We start from the raw sequence: 15,796 nt of genomic DNA, 5'->3' as shown, positions 1-15,796 counted from the left end.
TTCAGCTTTGAGAAGGCGTGTCTCCAACCCACTTGCCCCAGGTGGCACTGTGTCCCTCCACTGTGCTCCCTCCTTCTCCGGGCACAGCCCTGGCATGGCCATGGCCATGCTGTAGAAGTGGACGTGTTCTACGTGCAAGACTGTGAGCTCCTTGTAGAAGGATTCCGGCCTCGTTGATCTCTGCATCCTCAGTACTTAACACATAAGAGGAACCTAATAAAAGTGAAAAGGGAGGAAAGGAAAAAAAGGGACCAGGGAATAGAAAACAGTGATCGGTAAATGAGAAGTCTCTACATATACTTTTCTCTGTCCCCATAGATTGTTCCAAGAAAACACAATTTTACCAAGTCTATTTACACTTGTGCCCATACATATAGTGTTACGAGGGTTACACTTTTCTGTACAATGTTAGAACCCTGGTGCACAAGATGAACTCCCATTGGTATGCTAATATTAAATACTGGCCTTCTCTCTACTAAATCACATAAGGAAAAATTATTTGTTGGGTGGTGCCACTGTCCCAGGACTGTCAGTACTCTGCTCTGAAATATTCGTGACATTATGAAACATGGCACAGACACCTTAGCTTGCCAGTCAAGCACCTCAATCTCTCTCAGCCCAATCCATCTTTCCAGCTTCATCCCTCTCCAGTCTATAGCAGGAATCTGACCTGAGCCACAAGAGTCATTATTCCCCCAAACATCCTCTCTCCTTTTCTCTACTGAATGTCCCCCCATTGTTCTTTATACTGGTCAAAATAACCATAAATTCAAGGTCTTATTAAAGTCTTCCCAAACATTGTAGCCTTCATTGATCCTTCTCTCTATTCTCAACTGACAAGCAGTTGCTATAAATGTCACTTACATGTTGCCTGTACACTATCATGTTGAAGAAATCGGAGCTGTCTGCTAGGATTTTCCATAGTGATAAAATGTGCTCTATCTGAGCTCGCTGGTGTGATAGCCACCAATCACATAGCGGCAACTGAGCCTTTGAAATGTGGCTAATGCAACTAAGACACTGAATTTTTAAATTCTATTTTATTATAATCTCCTTAAATTTAAAATCAAATAGCCACACGTGGATAGTGCCTACTGTATTAGAGTATTTTGTGTATTTGGAGTATTGGAGTATTTTGTGTATTGAACAACACAAAATATTTAAGTTTCCGTGTGCCATGTCTTGTATCCCTTGATGAGCATATAAACCTCGGAAAAAATTGAAAAAGATGCATTTATGTATCCCAAGTGAATGCCATGACCACAGTAGTGTTCTTTAAATATTGTGTTCAGTGCATTGCTTCACTACCTGCCTCTAATTCTATATTATCTTAAAGAAATCTTCTTCCCTACATATTTAATTTTAATAAAATACTACAGATGGTATTTCTTTTTTGTTTGTTTTTGCTGGTTTTAACTCACACAGAATGGCACTGTATTGCTATCTGGATCCTTTATCACTATATAAACAAAATGATATAAAGAATGATTTGAATTGAGTCTTTCAAAGAGAAAGTTCCATTATTCATTGCCATCTCTTTTCTTTTCCCTTTTGTGGGAAAAACATGTTTTAAATACCTGGTCATAGAATTGCTTCAATTTTCAATATGACTGTTTCTACAGAGAAAGACTGTCCTGGGGAATCTGAAACAAGTTCAGTAAGAGATTTTTGCTTTTCTGTCTCCCTGAAACCCCATGACTCTCTGAAGGAAGGTAGTTCTGTATCATAGATTTTCCCAGAGCATTTTTGTCTCTATTTCTAGTGAACAACCTGAGGCTCTTTGAAGAAAGGTAAAACTTCTACCAGAAGGTCATGGGAGGTCACATGTCTTTGGAATTTAACAGTGATGCACCCCTGGCACTTGCTGGCTGACCAACGGCCCTTCAGGAATCATCATGCCAACAGGCCAACCATGCAATAAAATCCTGTGCCTGGCAAAGCCAAGAGCAAAGTGATCAAACAGTCTAGTTGCAGATTAGATTCTAACTTATTAATAAGCCTTCAGAAAATAAACCAGATTGAGTCTTTAACAGCAACAGTTTACAGGAGATATTTAATGATTTCAGAAGTCGGCCACACCACATGCTTTCCTTCTGACTCAGTGAAGAGCGGGACAGGGGCAGAAGACACGCTCAAGAAGCCAGAGCAATCAGCTGTATCTTTTCCATTTACAGCTAAGTTTATTTGGAGTGACTGGAAAAACTTTCAATGAAAACTCTTTTTAAAATAATAAAATAAAAGAATTTACCCAGCTATCATGAGCCAGACAACATCGAGAAATAATTATGGGTGTGTATTTTCCCCTGCCTTGTAAAGTATTTACAAATTATAGCATGAGCAAGCTCTAAAGTAAATGGTAAAGATAGTAATAACATTTAACTTGTAAATTTTTTATATTTAGCCATAAAAGAATCACCATGTGTTTAAATCACATTTGAATACATATAAATAAAATTCTCATCTGCAGACGTGAGCCAGTGACTAAAGAAAGAATCCATGGCTCCTTTTCAACAGAGCAAGAACACTGGAGAGGCTTAGTACCTTGTTTTTATAAAATAGAATTCATTATCACCACATCAGCAAAAGCATTAGTAAGTATCTTAATTTGGGAACTTTTAAAAATTAAGAGAATGATACTGACAATAATAAACTTTGTAGAAAAATTTACTGTTTATAGACTTTATATATTTATGATGTGTTGTATATTCATTCCTTCATTTGAATTAGATAGAGGAAGATTTTATCTACATTTTACACCTGAGGTAGTGGAGGCTTAGAAAGAGTAAGCAAATCTCATTTAATAGTGAATGTTGGAGCTAGACTATGAACCTAGATTGTTCTCCTCCTGAAGTCTTCTTCTTTCTACTAATTCAGGCTGAACTTTAACTGTATCACATCCAGAGCATCGTGGCAGCATAAATCAGAAGCTATAGCAAAGGAAAGCAGAATGATCTGAGAGTTAGTAAACAGAATTCGGTGAATAAGAATGTGCTTTTCAAGAAGATAAAATGCAAATAAGATATTATTCAACAATTAAAGCACTTAATGTTTATTGAGGATTTACTCTGTGCCAAACAGAATGCTGAAGATTTTTTTCTTTTTTTTTTTTTTTTTTGCATTTTATCCTGATCACTTTCTTTAAAGACAGGAAACTATGTGAGAGAGTTAAAGAACTCCCTCAAAGTCATATAGGTATGAGTAACGGACTCATAACATAAAACCAGTAGATCAAATTCCTGAGCTTTCTTCTTCAACTGCTACATCATTGACATTTTATCCCCAAAGAATCATTCACAATATCCTATTACTGATCTATAGCACACAGATTTTCAGTGGTGGAAGGACCAGTGACAAAAGAAATGCCACTGATGATCAGCAGGAATAGTTTTGTAGGTTGTCTTCTACACAGTTTATGATTTTAAAGGATGTACAATCCATTTTCTAAAAAAAAAATTTATTGATTTATTTTACAGAGAGAATGCACAAGTGCAAACAGGGGGAGGGGCAGAGAGAAACAGATTAAATCCTCCAGCCGACTCCCCGCTGAGCGTGGAGCCCCAACAGCAGAGCTCAGTCCCAGGACCCTGAGGTCATGACCTGAGCCGAAATCAAGAGTCTGTTGCTCAACTGACTGAGCCACCCAGGTGCCCCCAACACACCATCCATTTTAAATTTGTCTGGAATTTTTGAAGGATATTTCTAAAGCTGTTTTTTGATTAACACCAAAAAGTATGTCATTTATGGGGGAAGAAAATAAATATCTTAAATCATCTATGACAAGCCATTGTAGTGTCATGAATAAAAGTACTGCATTTGACATAAAAAGTCATGGGATCAAATTGCACTTTTGCCACCTAACCATGCAGCCATCCTGGGCAAGACAGTGAGTCTCACTGAGGCTCTCTTTCCTCTAAAATATGTTTGCTTCTCATGATTGTAATGAATGTTAAATGAGATAATATATGAGAAAACATCTGGTGCTTAGAAGATGCTCAGTAAAGGTCATTTGATAATAATCATTGCCAATTATTGAGTCCTTAGTTAAGTACCAGTAATAGCCACTTCGGTGAGTAGAAGCTTCGTGCGTTGCTTTCCACAGATTGCAAATAAGGGCACAAAGGATCTTTTTGCCTTGTAGTTCATCTGATGAACTCTGGACTCCTCCAGGATGATGCTGTGAGCATGTAATGGTGGCAGTGTGGGCTATTTATGGGCTGGTTTACATTTCTGGTCTCTGGGGTTTTTGGTTTGAGGAGGGCAGAGGGGTCGGTTTCTGTTTTGCTATTGCTGTTTGTTTGCTTCCTTCCATTAAATGGCACTGCATCAGTCTTCTGTGTTCCCCAAAGGAGGAAAGTCCATGATAGCACAGTACTTTCCCAGTTCAAGGCCATCGCCCTCTCATGGCAAAGCACATAATGTGTAGACAGCTGTGGAGAGCTCCTCGTCAGGAGAAAGATGGCTGTCCTGGGTGTCTCACCTAAGGTCTTAACTCACCCTACAGGCTTCTGGGGTTGCGTGCTGCTATAGCCTTCAGTCCTGCCACCGAGGCTGCCAGTGTCTCAAATGCATCTTGGCCCCTGCATTTCGATGCAGTAGTATGCCTTCTTAGCCAAATAAATGCATGCTGCCTATAACGCTCAATGCCAGTACATCAAAATCTTTCCTTACATGAACTTTATTTTCCTGACAAAAAATGTATTTTTTTTATTCCTATGTCTTAATTATCAAGAAATCTTTCAATCCAGACTCTTTCAGAAAAAAAAAAAAAAGAAGGCTCTAAGAAGCCCAATGTTAGAATAAGGAAAATTGCAAGTTATAGCGGAAGGCATTTTAGTTCATAAAGACAACAGAGGAAGAACCACAAGAGTTTTAAAAGACTTTGTCCCTCCACTTCAATTAGCCTCGTTTTCTTTGTTTAGGACACCAATCTCAGCCTCACTTGTTCATTCCTTCAGCATGTAGATATTGGGGATCTATCATGTGCCAAGTCCTGTGCTTGACACTCCTGCATTCATGACCTGCAGCTGAAAGGCATAGAAACCAGTGAAAAGCCATTTGGAGTATAAATGTATGAACAATGTTAAGAACCCCCTTTCTTCTTTAGCTTCAAAAGGGAAGCCACTTTTGTGCATTTTTCATGCCGGTCAAGGTGTTCCAAGTCTCCTCGAGGGCCAGTGTCCTCTTACAATATGCCCATCTTCATTCAGCAAAGGTTCTCACACAAGGATAATAAATTCGAACCCATCCCACTCATTAGGTGCCAAAAAAGTGATAAGTCAGCACATTAATAAACATATTTCAGACATTCAACACATATATATAAATGTAAAAAACAGTAAGCTCTCTTTTAACTGGTATTCTTTCAACTAAAATTATTGTGAAATTTTAACTCTGTTGCCAAAGAGATGCAATTGATACTGATGGTCCTAGAAATGACACTGAGAGATCCTGAGGTCCTGGAATAGAGTCAGGTACTTTATTTCCAACAAATGCTTGTTGGATGAGTAGTCTCTGAATCACTGAGAAAAAATAAATTATCCTGAGCTGAGTTTTAGAATTGAAATATATTTAATGTACATTTCCATAACCTAGAATTCTACTTTCTGAAAACTTCAGCCTACAGAACACCACAAAAGACAAAAAGTAAGTCAAACATACTCAGTGGTTAAAAGAGAGTGGTCATGAAGGTTCATACTCATAATCCATCACATGAACTCCTCACTTCAAAACTCTTTGTTTCCGCTTTACAAATCGTTCTAATGAATTTGGTTCTCCGAGTACTGAGAAGAGAGCTGACATGAGGTATCTAACTAGAATAGGGAGAGGGACTGCAACAAGTAAATGCACATCCATAGAAGCATGGAGCCTAGCAATAAAAGGGAGAGCAGGAGAAACTATAAAGACAGAAGTGTTTTTAAAGCATGATGGCATTCACTGAGGAGCCAAGTAGCCATATAGCCTTAGGAAGTTTCTGAGGGAATCATTGAATCAAGGCTGAATATAATTATTGACATATTTAGTAGTGTCTTTTAAGAATTAAGGAAATTTCGTATTTTTAAATAGATCATATTAAAACATATTTGGCTCCTCAGAGATGTAAAAATATCAGCTTTTGGAAACATTTAATTATCCAAACTCTCTCATTCTCCAGTTTTGGGAAAGTTGAGGTTATTCTAATAGACCTGAGTGTGTAAGCACATACACACACACTTATGCATATAATTATATGAAGTAGAAATTCATGTTAAGCTAGAAAACCTCATGTCCCTAACATGCAGTATAACGGATTATTAACTTTTTGGTTGTCAGCTTCCAATAAAAGCATGATCAAAGTGGTTACCTGGAATCCAAAACCTTGAGTTAATGCTTTCTTTTCATCTACTGCAGCCGAGACCAGGGAAATTACATCACTGCTTAGTGACTCAATTTATCTATTTGTATAATGAGAAAAACAAAAGCTTACCTCACAAGGGTCTGGTGGACTTTGTTCCCGTTTCAAAGCTTGGAAATGCTTAATATAAATCCCAATAATAGCCTGGTTTTGGGGTTGTTATTTTTTAAGCAAACACCCCTCAAGGTAAAGATGCAAACTGGTCTTTCCTTGCTTTTCTTTCCTTACAAGCCTTCCTTTCCAAAGATCACCACAAAGAAACAAAGAGCCAAACACACTGACTCATGTCTTTTTCTAATAGTGTTGTGGTCAATTTGCTCCCGCATAAAAAACTAGTAGTGCAGCTTTGAACTCTGGGTTTTGGAAGGCCAAGAGTGGAAAAACGTCTTTAGCAGCAAGAACGGCACATTCCAAATCCGTCCAGTGTTAGGAAAGTCCGTTGGGCGTGCAATTCCCATCGAAGCCTTTGCTGCTATCAAACTTTCTGACAGAAGAAGGGGCTGAACTTTGCCTTTTGATGAAATGGTGAGTCGGGTATTTTTTGTCCCGTCAGATGCTACTCATTCGAGCCTTAAGATGATTTCTCAGTTCATACTTGCCTTTAGGACAAAGGGGAGAATGGTGTAATTTGGTGCCTGGAAAAGCTGGCTCCATCCTTCTTGGGGAGGAAAACTTCTACATGGTTCGGAAAGCTAAAGGTGCCCTGAGAGTCTCCGTGGGGATTTCTGATACCCTAGTTGGTTATTACATTCCATCATTGTCATGCTTTCTGTTTTCTTTGGATGTTGCTCTCTTAAAGTCTGTCACCATCTAATAGAGTCATGTAACTCCATAGTCTACGAAAGTACATTCACGATCTGAAATACGTAGGTACGTAAGTCTTGGTACATTTCTAAGCGGCTAGCACCATTCTTTGGCTCCTAAGATTGAGCAGCTGGCTTATCCTACATATCATCCAGTTGAAGAATTTATCTCAGTACTAAAATCTTACCACCTAAAGCGCTTGAAGGACATATCGGGTGTCTTCACTCTTTTCTCCCTGGGAGGAAATTTCCATAAAAACCCACTACACATCTCACCTGCAGACCATCCTGTCCTTTGCTCCTTCCCTCCTGCTACAGTGGAAGAGATATTTCTCACATCTTCCCTGGGTGCTTCTCATCCACCCCCTCCTGCCTTCTGGGGACTTCACTCTGAATCATTTGCACCATCTGCCTAGTGCAGCTGCAGTGCTCTTTTTCAACACAGCCCAGATTGTGACTCACCTCTGCTTAAAATCTTTCAGAGGTATTTCATGGCCCTCAAATTAGAGCCCAAACTCTATCACAGGATTTACAATGTCTCTTGTGGTCTAGGCCTGCCCATCTTTCCAGATCCATTCCTTGTCTTGCCTCCTGCTGTCACCAACCCCACTCTACAGTCAGATTTCTCCTAAAGTGCCATAGCTCTTCTATTTTAGGGCTTTCATCCACACCGTTCTTTCTGCCTTCTCATCACCTCCCAAACCTGATCATTTCCAGAAGACTTCCTCGACCCCCGAATTGGATTAGTTGACCTGGATATACACTCTTACATTGTCCCAACGCCTCTCTATGGCACCTAACACTCTCACTGCAACTGTTTCATTAACTGACTGTCTCTTTGACTGGTCTGTAAAGGCTGTTATGGCCTGAGCCCATCTGTCTTCTAACCAGTGTGTCCCCAGCACAGAAGTCTGAAACTTGAATACAGATATTCAATAGTTGTTGAATGGAAGAATGAATGAAGGACACATAAATGATAGAGAAGCACAGATAAGGGGCAAGGCAGCAGATCCAAGTATCAACCAGAGTTCTAGAAAAGAAGAGTGGTCAAAAGTCTGGCCAAAGAAGTCAGAAATCAAAAAGTCTTTAGCAACCAGCATTGCAAGGTAGGAATAAAAGGTCTAAGACAGGCCCTTAGCAATAATGTACCGTAAGCAAAAACTGATAGTCACAATCCCTGGCCAGTCTCTCATCCTCATCTTGGGCAAAGTTTCCCAGAGCTTGTCATGCATGGTCCAAGGACTACCTGCATCATGATTCCACACCCCTCAACCAGTCCTACTGACTCTGGATCTCGGGGTGCCAGAAATGTACATTTCTAAACAGCATCCCAGGGGATACTTAGGCACCTTAAGGTTCTAGGCTTGAAGTCGGGATAATTACAATAGCTAGTCGAATAGGGAAAACAAGAATAAGAAACAAAATCCTTCCCCAGTGGTGGCTAACTCAGTACTGTGAGCCCCCAGTTGCTCTCTGTGTGGTATATGAATCATGTAGAAGGACACCTTTGACCTGGCTCATCCACAATGAGCTAATGCATAGCTGTCTCATTGTTGGCCCTTAGAAGTTCCAGTAAGAATCATATGAATGGGGAGAGGGCTGTTTTCATGGCACTTTACTCATTATTTTCCCACTTAATTTTTCTCTGTGACCTCCCTTCTCCTGTTTGAGGCATAGCCCAGTAGAATCCATCTATGCATTCTGTCTGGACTAATGAATATTTAAACAACATTCAATAAAACAGTATTTCCTCATCCATGACCTGGACAAAGCACTAATAATAAATAATTATGAAAAATTCATTGTAAGCTATTACTCCTGAGAAAAACAAAAATGTCCCTTTTATCCCCATTGAGCCTGTGGTTTTAAAGCCCTTTCCAATTATGCATTATTGTCAAAGAAAAATAATTAGATATGGCTGACTGAAAAAAAAACATCTAGAAAGTTCTATCTGAGGAAAAGAGGCTCACCTCAAACCAACATTTCCTGTTTTGATCTTATGTTCCAAGCAGTTTCATTTTTTCCTTTAGGTTTTACATACAGTTTTGTCATTTATGGGCATGCTTGTAATCTGTCATGCTCACAACGAGTCCAGAATAAGCATTGATTTTTGTTACTATTCTATTATTTATAGCTTAAGATTACTCTTCACCTTTCTCCCAAGACTCTGTTCTGGCCATTTGATGTCAGTACACTGCACCTTAAGTCTTTGATAAACCAAAATGTATGTGATGTGGGCAGAAAATAAACTACATCTTGACTTTCCCAAAGTTGTTTGAATCAAATTTTTTAAGTATAATTGAGACATATTTTTACAAGCAAATAGAGCCAATAAACTAGAAAAGTTGTATGGAAGCACCAGGCCCCACTTCTCTGCTCTTTAATAAAGTGAAGTAGAGATCCTTAGGAACTGTGAGACACTTGTGTTCCAGCACAGAATCACACAGGGGGAAGTGCTCCTCCACAAACACGGTTCATCTGTCACAAGTGCTTTGCGCAAAGCTTAGCAGGGAAAGAAGAGGAAACACGTAAGGGCACCATGACTTTCTCTAACCTTCCTAATGTCATACAGGTAGTATGATTGAAGCGGGGAGAACCTCACTGCCTTTGTCCCTCTCTGGTCCCCAGATGTAAAACCCTGATTGTTTTCCTATTATTAGTATTTTTAAAAATATAACTACAAAGGAAATAGCCTCCTGGACCAGATCCCTTCCTCAGTTGCAGTGACACAAGTCCCACCAAATCTGTGGGACACTCTTGCCCTTCATCCCATATCAGATATTTCAGTAAGGTTGGCCTTTCTGGCCCCTGAAACTAGAAGTCAATAGTGCTACAGTGGGGCTGGCAATGAGAAAGGATTCTGGGCTAAGACATTGAATCCTTGGAATACACTGAATCATCTGGCATACTAGCTTCTCCTATAATTTCTCTAGCTATGAATTGGAGTGGATTTATTTACTCAATTTATAAAATGGCACCATTCATTAAAATAAATCACTTGAGGTAAAAGAACTGATTATAGAGCTTTTAGTCAAAGTAAAGTAAAAGCTTTTAACTCTAGGCCTGGGGGCAGAACCCAATGTCTGAGTTATAGTTTTTTACTGTATGTATGTGTTAAAGTTCTAAGGGACATGATTTGACCCAAATTTGTTGAATCACTAACCATGATGTAACAGGCCCTTACTGTTTGAAGAACACAGTGGCTATGTATAAAAATACCCTTTTCACTGTCCATGTCAATTTTTAAAATCTCTTAGGCAGTGCTGACAAGGGAATGGAGATGAGGGAAGAGTCATACATTGGTAAGAGCCTAATTCAGTACAATTTCCAGAAGTTGAAATGATAATTCCACCCAAGAATCTATCCTACAGAAAATACTCATGTGTTTGCTTTAAGACATAAGAATAATGATGTTCATCAAAAGATAGAATCAATAGAGTGAAAAGGCAACCTATAGATTGGGAGAAAACATTTCTAAATCATATATTTGATAAGGGGCTATTGGCCAGAGAACCACTACAACTGAACAACCACAGAAACAATAAAATTTTTAATGAGCAAAAGACGTGAATAGTTATTTCTCTAAAGAAGACACAAATAGCCAACAAGTACGTGCATGACAAGATGGTCAACATTACTAATCATTAAGAGACTGCAAATCAAAACCACAGTGATGTACCACCTCATACTCATTAGCATATCTAGTATTTTCAAAAAAATAAAACAGAAAATAACAAATATTGGTGAGGATGTGGAGAAATCAGAACCTATGCACTTTTGGTGGCATGTAATATGGCAAAGCCCCTGTGGAAAACAGTATAGCAGTTCCTCAAGAAATTAAAACTAGAATTGCTGTAGGACTCAGAAACTCCACCTCTGAGTAAATACCCAAAATAATTAAAGTCATGGTCTCAAAGATACATTTTACACCCATGTTACATAGCAGCACTATTCATTCACAACAGACAAAAGATGGAAGTAACCTCAGTTATTGATGGAGGGATAAAAGGATAAACAGAAGGTGGTACATACACACGTTGGAATATTATCCATCCTTAAAAAGGAAAAAAATTCTCACACATGCTATAACATGGATGAAACTGGAAGACGTTATGCTAAGTGAAACAAGCCAGCCACAAAATGACAAATGTTGTATGATTCCACTTATATGAGGTACCTAAAATAGTCAAATTCATAGGGACATAAAGAAGAATGGTGGTTGCCAGGGACTGCAGAAGATGGGGAATGGAGAGTTATTGTTTAATGGGTATAAAACAACAGTTTTGTAAGATGAAAAGAGTTCTGATTGACTGCACACCAATATGAATGTACTTAATACTACTGAACTAAACAGTTAAAAATGGTTAAAGTGGTAAATTTTATGTTGTATTTTACCACAATTTAAAAAAAATGTGTTGATTATAGTAATAGAAACCATTGAGAAGAGGTTGTGATAATACAGGTTTTAACTTAAAAGAACATACAGGGGGGATCCCTGGGTGGCGCAGCGGTTTGGCGCCTGCCTTTGGCCCAGGGCGTGATCCTGGAGACCCGGGATCGAATCCCACGTCGGGCTCCCGGTACATGGAGCCTGCTTCTCCCTCTGCTTATGTCTCTGCCTCTTTCTCTCTCTCTCTCTCTCTCTGTGACTATCATAAATAAATAAACATTAAAAAAAAAAAGAACATACAGGATCTATGTTTTGAATCAAAAAGCAATTTTTAGGACATGATTATAATGACTGTATTAGTTTGCTAGGGCTGCCATAACAAAGTACCACAAACTGAGTGACTCAGAACAATAGAAATGTATTGTCTCACAGTTCTAGAGGCCAGAAGGCCAAGACCAAGATGTCCAAAAAGTTAGCTCTTTTGGAAGGCTGTGAGGAAGGACATGTTCCATGCCTCTGTACTAGCTTCTAATGGTTTTCTGGCAATTTTTTAGCATTCCTTTGCTTGTAGATGATGCATCATCCCAGTTTCTCCCTTTATCTTCACATGGTATCCTCCTTGTGTCCATGTTGAACTCTGTGTCCAAATTTCCCCTTTGTATAAATAAGGACACCAGTTGTGTTGGAATAGGGGCTCACCCTACTCCAATATGACCTCATTTTAACTAATTATATGCAGCAAACTTATTTCCAAATAAGGTCACATTCCAAGGTGTTGGGAGTTAGGAGCTCAACACATGAATTTGGGGAAGACACGAGTCAACCCATAACAATGATGTCATTGTATATGAATTATATGCAGGACTGGATGGTACACATCAAACCGCTAATTTGACTTGCCCCCTGGGAAATGGGGAGTGAGGAGAGTGGGTGAGCAGTACTTACCCTCTTATCTCCACACTTTTGAATGGCTTGAAAAGTGTTCAACAAGTATGTATAACTATTGCAAATTCAATAAAGCAACCTAAAAGCTTTTAAGACACCTTACAGATGTCCATCAAGGTATATATCAGGCTGCCTTGGAGATAAGTGGGAACAGCAACAATTGGGTGACCCAAAATTCTTAGAATACTTTCGGCATATCAGTGTACAAAGCAGTAATGTTCACCTAAAAAAGGCTGTGAGTCAGTGGCAGAGTGGAAATAGCATTGCACTAGGGGTCCAGAGAGCCAGATGGAGTTCCATTTCTGGCACTAGCTAGCCATGTGACCTTATGTTCTTAACTACACTGGCATTTGTATTTTTATCTTTAAATATGTATGTAAATTTCAGACCTGCACTACCTGTCCTACATTTATGCGGATCTGACTGAAACAGGTATGTTGTGCATTTGACTGAGCCTAAAAGTAGCCAACCATCACTTCTCCTAGACAATGACCTGGACATAGGAGGTCATTGATCTGATCTGTGTGCTTGAAGAACAGCGTTTAGATGTTATCCAATCATCAGCCTGATTGATGGCAGACTTACTCTTCCATTCTGCCTCTGCAAAGAGGCTTTGCCACTTCCACTATTGCTAAGGGAAGGGCAAGTTCCACCACAGACCCATATGACAAACAGAGCTGAACTCTTCAAACCTGTGTCACTCTTCTAGAGCTTCTCTTCATTCCTCCATTCAATCGGGAAATGATTATTAAGTACTCACTATAATAAACCAGGACTATACCAGGCCCTCAGACTTAATGATCAGAATAACAAATAATGCCCTTATTCAGTTCCATTAAGGTCAAGAAAACAATGTGAAATGTGTTTTTGGTAAAGGAATTATACAGTGTACTGGGGTGGGGGAGCTGTCTGCTTTCTGTGTAAGGAGCTTCTAACGAAGACTTAAAATATTTTTCAAAGGCTTCTCTTCATAGAATGGCATCAACTCACCTTTGAAATCATGGGGTAAGTTTACCTACTACTCACTGGCTTTCCAACAAGTCTGTCTTCCAGTTGTCTCTGTGGCTGCTGGAGAAGGGCATGGCTCAAGCAGGGAGTAACCAAGCCACTGTGGTTCAGCTGCTCAAAGAGAAACAATGGCATCTGTGACCAATGTGTTCTAGCTGATTTTCACTCTAGGAAGGAGACTCTTCTCTGCTGAATCCAGGTACAAAGGGCTTCAGGTATTTGACCATAAGACCTGAGAATAATGAGAAATACCAATTCTTTCCTCATCAAAGTTAGTATCTACTGTAAACTATGCCTCATTTTTACTCACCATTCCATTAAACACAAAGCATCCATTTGAAAGTCTTCAGACCACATGTTTATCCATTTCTCCAGGCATAGCACATACCAAGGTGATAGGGCTCACATCCCTTCTCTGTTTTCTCGAAGTCCCCTCAGAATTCTTGTATCCTGTCTTCATAATGTTTTTCTAACACTGAGTCACAGAGCTCAAGTAAATACAGTTGTTGTTGATTTTTTTTTTTAGATTTATTTATTTTTAGAGAGAGCGCGCACTGGATCAGGGAAGGGGCAGAGAGAGAGGGAAAGAAAGAATCCTCAAGCAGACTTCCCACTAAGTGGGGAGCCTGACTTGCAGGCCTCAATCCCAGGACCCTGGGATCATGACCTGAGCTGAAATTCAGAGTTGGCCACCCAACCAACTGAGCCAATAGGCGCCCCATTGTTGATCAAAGTGGTGGTGACCATGTTTTATTTTGTCTTTTCACTGCAATATGCTTTATAAACTTACCAAATCCCAATTAAGTGGATGTCTGAGTCTTTGACCTTTAATTCTTATTTTCCAGCTATGACCATTGTCATTTTTTCCATAATTGATTTTTTAAAACATGAAAAACTTATACTAGAGGAAATAAGCTTGGTGAGAAAGGGAGAAAGATGTTTAAGATTTTTTTTTTTTTTTTTTGCCCCCACAGAAAGGGATACACTTGGCTCCCTTACAGAAGCCAGGTTTCTTTGGAACTTCTAAAAATTTAGAATATTTTTAAAATTTTTCCCACTCACATTTTAAAAAAATAATTAGCTTAAGTTTTTTTTCCAAATCTTGCTTCCATTCTATAAATTCATCTACCAGTTTTTTATAAACAGTGCAAATCGCATCAAATTCATTGATTTGAAAATTCCAGGTTTCCCTTCTTGCAAACATTCTCAAGTTTCCCATGAGGTTCTTGGGGCCCCTCACTCTCTGGCCCCTGCTCACTGACCTTTGGGGAGTGGAAAGCATCCACCATCTTCTTCTCTCATGCAGGAAAAGCTTATCACCATGAACACTGACTTCCCCATGGGCTGATGATGTTTTCAGTTCCTACTTTCCCAACTTCTTGCACTTTCTCAGAGTAGGATTGGGATGAGGGCTGACAAGAAGGAGAAGAAATGAAAGTTTGATTACTCCACAGCTGATACTTCTGGGGCCACCTTAATAAGGCCACATTGGGGTGTGAGGATCAATTGGTGAATCTTTTTAGATTTACCACCTCTCTATTTCCAACTGGGACCCTACACATCAGTTTCAGTGCAACAGACAAGTCCCATCAACATCTTGTTCTTTGTCCTATAGAAAAGATTGTCTGTCTCTTATTCCCATCACTCAGAGCCTTGCATAGTGCCTTGTTCTGTAAGCAATGATGGAAACGCTCAACAAATACGTATTCTTACTATGGAATTAGGTACTTGAGACAGTGACCAGAAATTCTAGACTTCAACCTGAAACCTGCTGAAATACGATTGTAGGTATCATGTCACAAATCCTGATGCAGTCACAGAGACCTCACACCTGGGAGGGAATTCCTAAATCCTAAACTCTTCACAGGGTTGTCTCAATGCTCTAATCATCAGAAAATCTCCCATATGGAGAAAAAACAGGGGCTGTGCTTTAAAAATGAAATGCATGCTCAGTGAGAAATTAAAAACAGAAGTATTTGATGAGACCAACTTTTATCTCTGTTTGAGCAAGCTCCTTAAGCTTCAAAATGTTTCCTTAGCTCCTGGAATCTAATGTCACCAGAGTCCCAGATGGGAAACATTTTGCCACAACTCATAATTCACAAGTAAGAATCCTCCTCCTTGGAATTTGATTCATATTGTGGGCCTTCTCACTGGGTCTTCTCCCTTTCTCAACTCAGATAAAGTATGGAGGTCCATGTGGTTTTACTTTCACATTCATGGTTTCAACAAACTTTTTTGGATCCTCACTGAACACAT

General features: G+C 39.3%; 1 protein-coding gene and 1 long non-coding RNA gene across 6 annotated transcripts in view; one reads left to right on the top strand and one right to left on the bottom strand.

The window, feature by feature from the left end:
- Positions 1 to 15,796, top strand: part of COL8A1 (collagen type VIII alpha 1 chain) — a 143,726-nt gene that overhangs the window by 10,587 nt on the left and 117,343 nt on the right. The window lies entirely within an intron of this gene.
- The window catches only part of LOC144305387 (uncharacterized), a 99,472-nt gene continuing 85,394 nt past the window's right edge, over positions 1,719 to 15,796 (bottom strand). For 2 of the 5 annotated variants that reach the window (XR_013372417.1, XR_013372415.1), the window contains exons 9-11: positions 14,800 to 14,949; positions 6,464 to 13,769; positions 1,719 to 5,024 (exon numbers count right to left, since the gene is read on the bottom strand). This is a non-coding gene — a long non-coding RNA (uncharacterized LOC144305387). The remainder of the gene's footprint in view (positions 5,025 to 6,463; positions 13,770 to 14,799; positions 14,950 to 15,796) is intronic. The other 3 variants (XR_013372416.1, XR_013372418.1, XR_013372419.1) reach the window with 3 other exon arrangements.

This window comes from Canis aureus, chromosome 35, assembly GCF_053574225.1.
Source record: "Canis aureus isolate CA01 chromosome 35, VMU_Caureus_v.1.0, whole genome shotgun sequence".
In the NCBI taxonomy this organism is placed as follows: Eukaryota; Metazoa; Chordata; class Mammalia; order Carnivora; family Canidae; genus Canis; species Canis aureus.
This window is presented reverse-complemented; position numbering and strand designations above follow the sequence as displayed.